Source organism: Rhodamnia argentea, chromosome 8, assembly GCF_020921035.1.
Source record: "Rhodamnia argentea isolate NSW1041297 chromosome 8, ASM2092103v1, whole genome shotgun sequence".
Taxonomy (NCBI): domain Eukaryota; kingdom Viridiplantae; phylum Streptophyta; class Magnoliopsida; order Myrtales; family Myrtaceae; genus Rhodamnia; species Rhodamnia argentea.
The window spans coordinates 17,883,724-17,892,696 of NC_063157.1; positions in this window are offsets into that span (position 1 = coordinate 17,883,724).

An 8,973-nucleotide genomic window follows, 5' to 3' on the forward strand; every position below is an offset into this window, starting at 1 on the left:
AACATTTGAAGAAGACAGGTTTGAGGTTCTCCTCTTTTATGAAGTATTTTCATACACGGTCGAGTTTGAAATTGAAAAAACTTGGATTTGTAAAGCCATAAGGCCCTTTCAAAGAAACATCTCTTTCAAGTTTCAGAAACATCTTTTGAATACACTTTTTGATGAAAACTTTTTGCAAATGATGAATTTTGATGGAAACGCCCTGAGTTTCTACAAAAGGGCATGTTTTGAAAGTTTTTCAAGAAGATGATCCTTGGGATGAAAAGAGGCAAACCTTATCCTTAAACACGTCCCCGATACACTTGAGCGATGAGTGAGAGTGACAAAGAGAAAAAGTTTAATCTCGGGACGTAGAGATCATTCACGGTGATTACATGGATTGAAATGACGAAAGGCATTTCCATTTCAAAATTATCCATGCACATTTATATCCCTTGATAACCACTATGAACCAAAAAGAGAGAATTTTCTGAATAAAACCCTGTCAAGAACCACCCCACACTGGGGCATATTTGGAGGTTCATTGGATGATCCCTTGGAGAAAAGATCAATGTAAGACTTTATTGTGCTAACATGCACCAATCTTTTTGTGATAGCTTCGGGTGATTTCTGGCCGAGGCTTGGAACACCTCAAAGTGAGGAAAAGTGTTTCATTTTTATATCCCCAAACACTTACCCTTTGAAGAGTCAATTTGAGCCTTTAATATTCATTTCTAAACCATTGTTGATGATCACCTCCCTACACTGGGGCAAAGCGAATGAATTGCCAGCAATAAATCAAAAAGCATAATTGGAAGAATTTTGATCCTGGTCTCAAAAAGAGCCAGTCAATGCAAAAAATAGCAAGAAACAAAAGGGCTAGAAAAAGCAAGTGCCTGGTAAAAGCAAGGCCAAAGCCCATGAAAAAGGAGTATCCCGAAAAAAGGGACAAAGTTTGAAAAATCAAGATGAAAGGAGGAAAATCCTCAAAGCAAGTGAAAAAAAGCTGATCATGAAAATTCCTCGAAAACAAATGATTGTTGGTTAGAATATTAAGGTGATCACCCAAGTTCACCCTTTCTTTGGAAAATATGGCCTTTCTTAAAAGCCCACCTTAAGCCAAGATACAACCTGTCACCAAAACTTTTCTGATCTAAGAGGTCTCGGGTTGATGCAAGAGATCACACAGGAAGCTACCGCTTAAAGAGGTAAGTACAATCCTGTCTTATAATGTCTGCAGGGTTCTTGACTTGTAGACCCAAAGAAGCTATTTTTGATCAAAATACATTTCTAAGCCTCAAAATGAATATCCTTTGATAAGCCTTCGACCTGGCCCGAATTATGGTCCCTTTCAAAATGCCTTCTCTGATTAGTCGGATTGTATGCATCTCGAATGATCCCGAAACCTCAAGGTTAGGTTTCCTGTGAGTGGATTCGTGTTTTGAGAAAAACCTTTCCAAATGGTGAGAAGCCCTCTTGGATGAAGGAAAATCCTTTTGAAAAACCTTTAAAACAACCTTTTTATAAAACACTCGGGATGTGTCATTCAAAATCCATCCCCGGTGAAAAGTTGAACTTGTGTTTAGACATGTTTCTTTCACAAATACACTTTGAAAAATTTGCTTGGAATTCTTAAGTTTCTCCCCCAGAACTTAGAATTGTCATTCTAATGATGTTTTATTGGACTTTTCGTAGGTTCCCTAGTGACCCCAAACCCTCGGAAAAGTTACATTTTAAAAATTTGGCTAACTTGGATTTTCTGCAGGTCTTCTAGCATCCCCAGGTCCTCGGATCCTCAACTTTAAAAATTTGAAAATAGGATTTGAGCTTTTGTGGGTACACTAGTAAACCTAGGTCCTCGGATGGCACCCTCTCATTTGAAAAATTTGGAAATAGGGTTTGAGCTTCTGTAGGTACACTAGTAAACCTAGGTCCTCAGATGGCACCCTCCTCTTTTAAAAGGTGAATCCCCAGTGGATAGCCAATGTCTCTAGATGGCGAGTCCCTTCCTAGAGGATAGCCAATCCATTTTAATCGGCGAGTCCCTTCCTAGAGGATAGCCAATCCATTTTAATCGGCGAGTCCCTTCCTAGGGATAGCCAACCCATTTTAATCGGCAAATCCCCTCCTAGAGGATAGCCAACCCATTTTAAATCGGCGAGTCCCTTCCTAGAGGATAGCCAATCTCATTTTAATAGGTGAAACCCCTTTGTTACAAGGGTGAACCTCTCTTTCCAGGACGGTGAGTCTATTCCTAGAGGATAACCGATCCAGCGTTTCAAATGGTGAATTCCTTCTTACAAGATAGCCAATTTCTCCGGATGGTGAATCCCTTCCTAGAGGATAGCCAATCTCATTTTAATAGGTGAAACCCCCTTTGTTACAAGGGTGAACCTTTCTTCCGAATGGTGAGTCCCTTCCTAGAGGATAATCGATCTGCGTTTCAAAAGGTGAATTCCTTCTTACAGGATAGCCAATTTCTCCAGATGGTGAATCCCTTCCTAGAGGATAGCCAATCTCATTTTAATAGGTGAAACCCCTTTGTTACAAAGGTGAACCTCTCTTTCTAGGCGATGAGTTCCTTCCTAGAGGATAACCGATCTGCCTTTCAAATAGTGAATTACTTCTTACGGGATAGCCAATTTCTCCGGATGGTGAATCCCTTCCTAGAGGATAGCCAATCTCATTTTAATAGGTGAAACCCCTTTGTTACAAGGGTGAACCTTTCTTCCAGACGGTGAGTCCCTTTCTAGAGGATAACCGATATGCATTTTAAATGGTGAATTCCTCGCCAGGATAACCAATTTCTCCGGATGGTGAGTCCCTTCCTAGATGATAACCAATCTGTTTTTTAATAGGTAAAACCCCTTTGTTACAAGGGTGAACCTTTCTTCCAAATCTTCAAACCACAATTCGACACCGGACGGACGGCCACCATCACAAAATCTCGCGAACCATTCAATGGTAATTCCATACAATCACTTACTCAACCTCGGATTAACAAATCTCGGACCATAAACGGGTAATCTACGGGTAAATCTCTCTCTTCTCATCTCTCTTTCACATAAAATGAGCATGAATTGGAAATAATCCCCAGCGGATTCGGAGCTTCAACGGCAAAGGTAAGGCAATTGAATGTTAAGACTAATTTTCTTTAGATTTCTCCCAAGCAGAGTGGATTAAGGACTCATGTGTCACCTTGTCTTTGAAAGCAACCTTTAACAGAGATTACTTTCAAAGAGGGGCAGCTGTTGGCACCTGATTTTTAATCATTTTTTCTTTAGTTTTATTTTCTAAAATTCACTAAAAATTCACAAAAAATTAAAAAATTAAAAAATTAACATTGGAAGCCTTGGCCAAGCATAAGGAACCAATTTTGAACAAAAAAATAATAATTTTTCATATTTTTCACATTTTTTAATATTTTCAAAAAATAGGAAAATATTAGAAAATTCATAAAAAATATTTTTCGAGGTCATAAAAATATAGAAAAAGGTCCAATATTTTTATTTTAATTCCCTTTTCATATTGGCTTCAAGAAAAATTGAAAATTGGATTCAATTTTAGGTGTTTCTTCATAACGCTAAGGATTGAATTCACATAAAAAAATATCAATTGAGTCTTTTTATTTGCAATTTTTGCACATTTTAAGTCTAGACATTCAATTACAGTCCTTTCAAGTTTCAATTTGATCAATTGCACCCTCAATTGCGCGAATTACATGAATTAGGCAAGAATCCCCAAAAGTTTTGCAATTTAGTCCCTCAATTTGCCAATTTTTGAAATTACCTTTAATTGGGGGACTTTCTCTACAAAATTGGACTACCCCTAGGGTTTTAACTCATTCCGAATCAATTGGCATAGGTGGCTTGGTCCAATTTGATCATTAGGGCATCCAATTGAACATTTCCCCAATTTGCGATTATAGAAAAATTTTGGATTTTTGCATAAATCGATGGAAAATTTTGGGCAAAACCACATTTCTAGATGATATTCAGGTCCCTAAATGAAATTTTGAAGTTTAATTGCAAAAATTCCCCATCAATTTTGTTTAATTTCGAAAATTAAAGGAAATTCACTGTATGAACAGGTTCAGACCGGTCTGACCGGTCGAACCGGCTCAAATAGTGTCGTCTTCAACCTTCCACTTGCCCGATTCTGCGGGTTCAGTGACGAACTTTGGTGATCAAATTGAGGAGCAATTCGATGTTAATTGAATTAATTAATTTAGGTTTTTTGATCCTCGGGTCAATGACCGTCGATTGCCAACGGCGAAAGGGCTAATCGTCGCGAAGCGCGGCGGAATCAACGATCAAAGCCCCGACGTCCAAAAGTCAACATTTTGCCTAACCGTGTGAATTCGTGCTCGTTTTAGCTCGACGGTGCAGCCCAAACGGATGTTGACAGAATCACAACCGATTCCGTCACCATCCCGGCGACCTATTGGCACGTGAGGAGTGCTTGGCCAGCTCACAACCGTGCGCGCCAATTTTCGAAAGTTGATATAAATAGCCAAGAAGGTTTGCGAGAGGAGGAGAGGCTCATTCTCGTCGTCTCGCACCCGAATAGAGAGAGAGAAAGAGAGAGCGAGTGGTGAGAGAAACTCTCGAGAGCTTCACCGTAGCTCGCCGGAGCTCGGATCGCACGTTGCCCATCCGGTCAATCCGGGCGGAATCGAGGCTCGAGATCGTTCCCAGAAGCTTCATACGGGTGCCGAAGTCGATCGCGCCACCTTGATCGACCATGCAACGATCGAAACCGGTGAGTCGAGCTTTACATTCTTCCATTGTGCGATCATGGCATCTCATCTTTGCGATCATGATTTTCTCAATTAACGTGTGCCTTTTATTGCTTGAACATCACTAATCACGCTCGCATATCATTTTTGCATTGATTTCTCCCTAATCGCCCGAGTCGAACCTTCCACTCACGCCGGTGCGGCCAAACACCGGCTAGGCCATTCCGGCCACCGCGAGCTCAATCGGAGCTCGAGGTAAGTCCTCTAAACCTCCTATGATGCTCTTGTATGTGTTAATTGCTTTGGTTTGGCCTTGATCTGCTTGATTGAACTTCGAATTGATGCTCTGTGCGTAGTTCATAACTCGAAATTAGCTCGATGAAATCGTTCGATCTTTGGATATGTTATAGAGGAGGTTCAGACGAGTTGTTTGACAATGGTCTCACGTCATTCCGGCGAGATCTCACCGTTGGATCTCGCCGGAGGAATGTCAGCCGTTCGTGTAGTCGTCGTCGCAAGGTTGAAGACAAGCCGACTGGCCGGGTTAGCGAGTCAACGAAGCTGAGGTGTCAAGTCCTGATAGGGCCGGTTCGAGTCCGAGTTGGCATGGCCGTTGGCGGGAGTAGTCTGATTCGGCTTTGATCCGACGGTCGAAATAATTAGGTTAGTTTGATTTTAAGCCGTTAGATTAGAATTTTTGAATTTTAGATAATCTGTTAGAAAATAAAAAAATTGAAAAGCAACGCCATATAGGTTAAGTGACGTGCGACGTCGTTTAAGGTATGATCAAATGCGTCGTCGTTTAAGCTTTAGGATGGAGTCGACGGCCCGGATCTAGTGTGAGTCTTAATCGTGACCGTTCATTAGTTACATGATGCGGCACCGTTTTGCATAAAGAGGCAGAAGTGTTGTCTTTTTATATGTGGAAGGAACGAACGGCTCGGATCGAGCCTTAGGATTTAATCGTGACCGTCCGTGCCTTTTAGTTATGCGGCATCGTTTTAGCATAGAGGAGTCGACGGCCGGATTAGATTTAGGTTAGATCGCGGCCGTCCATTTGATTAATGAAGACAGCGTCGTTTTTGAGTGTGGAGACCGAGACGTCGTCGTTTCGTCTAAGAGGGAATCGACGGCTGAGATTGATCTAGAGATTGATCTCGGCCGTCCATTATTTTCTTTTATAGTTGAATATTAGAAAACTAATTCTGAAAATCAAAAAAATAGGTAATAAATAGATCCGACGTCGTTTGGTGTCGAGCGGTTCGCGATTTGTCTAGACCGGGTCGACCGGTCGTTGATCGGTTTGACCCGGTCCATAATATTAATAAAAAAATAAATAAAAAATAAATAAAATTTTCAAAAATCCAAAAAATTGTAAAATACTTAGAAAATTCATAAAAATACCCGGATTTTCCAAAAAAATTTCTAAAAAATTTTCTAGATCGATTTGGGACTCTTATAGTCTGGATCAAAAATTTTGAGACTTCGAGGGTCGATCTATGTCGATCCGGAAAATTCCCAATTTTTAGAAAATAAATAAAAAATTCAAAAAAAAAAATAGAAAAATTCTAGAAAATCACAAAAAAATGGGAAATAGCCACATTCAATTGGCCCGACCTCAATTTTGTGATTTTCGAATCCCGAACCCCCAAAAATGACCATTCTATCCTTACGGGCCTTTTCGCCCCAAATTTTTCTCGAACTACCCCGGAATCCAAACTCGATATTTACGTGAGTCGATAGGGCCATTTTAGATACGTCTATATGATTGATTGATTGGATTGACTATGATTATCCTGATTGTGCATCAAATTTGTTGATTGTGACTGTTAGGGTAGAAAACTCCCGTCTGCATGATATCTTAAGATCGTTAAAGCCTACTTCACCCAAAATTTCATCTGCATGAATTCGTAGGTTAGAAAATCACTCGACATCGATAACCGAAAGGGCGTCAATGTAAATCTTGGCGTAACCAAGTCCCCGGACCCAAATCTACGGTTCTCGTAGAACCGAACGGTTTCTCCCGACCTCTCGGTTGGATTTTCTGATCATACTCTCCAATAAATTGATCGGTGGCGACTCCAAAATGCATGTACACTATACACATGCCACCCGACCACACTAAGGTCGATTTTGATAAATTTTTCTCTACATTGCGATTCGAGTAATGGGTCTTGGGAGAGACCCGCGATCCCAAAAAAATCCCGCTGACAACCGGGGTCATATAAAAGGATCGGCTCGTTAACCCTACTCGTCTCGGAAAAAGGATGAAAATTTTCGGGAGGGTCACGACATCATCCTAACGGTATCATCATCATGCACCTCCGTAATGTCATATATGATACAATCTGGTATTAAAATCGGAAATCTATATATCGGCTTATGAATATCTTGGTTGGGTGTTATATTCAACACGCTATCTATTATAGCACGTAATTCATCAAATGTCGATATATTTGTAAACTCGAACATGGTAGATTGTCCACCTTTGTAATCATGCCCATATTCTTTATGTACTATTCTACCTCTCCAATATACAATCGCAAACAATGTAGATGACATTCCGCTAAATAAAGAAATTACAAATTATTTCGCACATACAATTTATTAAACACTATCCCGATTAACAAATTAGTATTGTAACAATCAATATATCAAATAAAATAAATGAATGCTATAGGCCTAAGGGCTTAGAGAATGTGTGATCAAAGTGCATGGGCAAATCGCAAAAATTTGGGAACCAATTTTTCGGAAGGGGAAAAATCATCATTTTCGAAAGAACGAAAAGTCAAATTATCGAAATTAGGATTTGGCCAATTGATTGTGGTCATTTCCTATTTTTCAGAATTTTTCAAAATTTTTTTAAATTTTTTTGGTAGAGATTTTGCTAGAAGAGCAAATTGTTATTTTTTTTAAAAAATTCGGGGGCCAAATATCCACAATAGTCTATGGCTAGTTGATTGTGGCCATTTACTACTTTTTTTAATTTTCAATGATTTTTTTTTCGATTTGTTCCTAATTTTCTATGATTTGAAAACATTTTTTTAATCAATTTTCTATTTTTTTTTATTTTTTTATTATTTGAATTTTCAAATTATTTTAAAAGACTATTTTTCGGATTTGGTCAAATTCAGCCTGCGATTCTCGAGCCATCTGATCACCTAGAAATGAATATGGACATAATTGCGAAAATGAGTCCCAAAAATATTTTAACAAGATTACGATGAATTTTTTTTATTTATCCTATCTCCAAGTACTCTATAGTGTTCTCCTTCATGGCTTTCTCTAGCAACCCCAACAGCTTATTTTTTTTTAAAAATAAAGCCGCTAGAGAAAGCCATGAAGGAGAACACGATAGCGCTTGGAGATAGGTAAGTAAAAAAAATTCACCCTAATCTCGTTAATTTTTTTTTACCGGGTTAAATCTGGTCGCGCTTCTTGTGTCGAGCCATCCGATAACCTTTTTTTGTTATTTTCCCAAAAATTCATTTTAAACTCCTAAAATAGTAAATATTTTTAAACAATATCTAAATTCGTAAACATTATACTATTATCAAAACATTCGCAAAAATTTAAAATAAATTACTAACAACCTATAGGTAATATAGATGGTTCAAATATAAATAATAATCACATAAATAGATCTAAACTTACGAAATTGCAAAAAATAATTACAACGAAATTTACCTCAAATTATCGACGGAGCGCATGCATCGAATGAGGAGCTCAAACTGTCAAGACAAAGTATCAAATTAATTTAAATATTACAAAAAAATTAACATAAAAATGTAGTACTAACAACATATAAATAATATAAAAAAATCCATACTTAATTATAAAGAAAAAGCATGTAAGGGAGAGTGTTTCAATGGCAGCAAGAACGTCTAAGGGAGAGGGAGACCGTTTGAAGGACAAAATAAGTGCTAGAATGTTTTGAGATGGAGGAGTTTGAAGGAGAGGAAGAGCGAGAAGACGTTCGAAAAATGGAGAAAAATGAGGACGAGAGAACAAGGAAGACGAAGTTTTAAAGAAGGAAAAGCAGAAGAGGGAGGGAGAAGCGCGGGGGCTATAACACCCGTGAGCCTGCAGCGTTTCGGACCTTGCGGTGCGTAAAATGCAGAGGAGAGCGGGGACCCCTACTCTCTCTTGACAGTTCAAGAGTAAGGGCCCTGTCCCCAAAAATCGGGTTCTTGAGCCGCACCGGGCTCGGCGGCTAAGGAAAGGGGTCCCCCCTCGCTCGACAACTCCACCGCCGA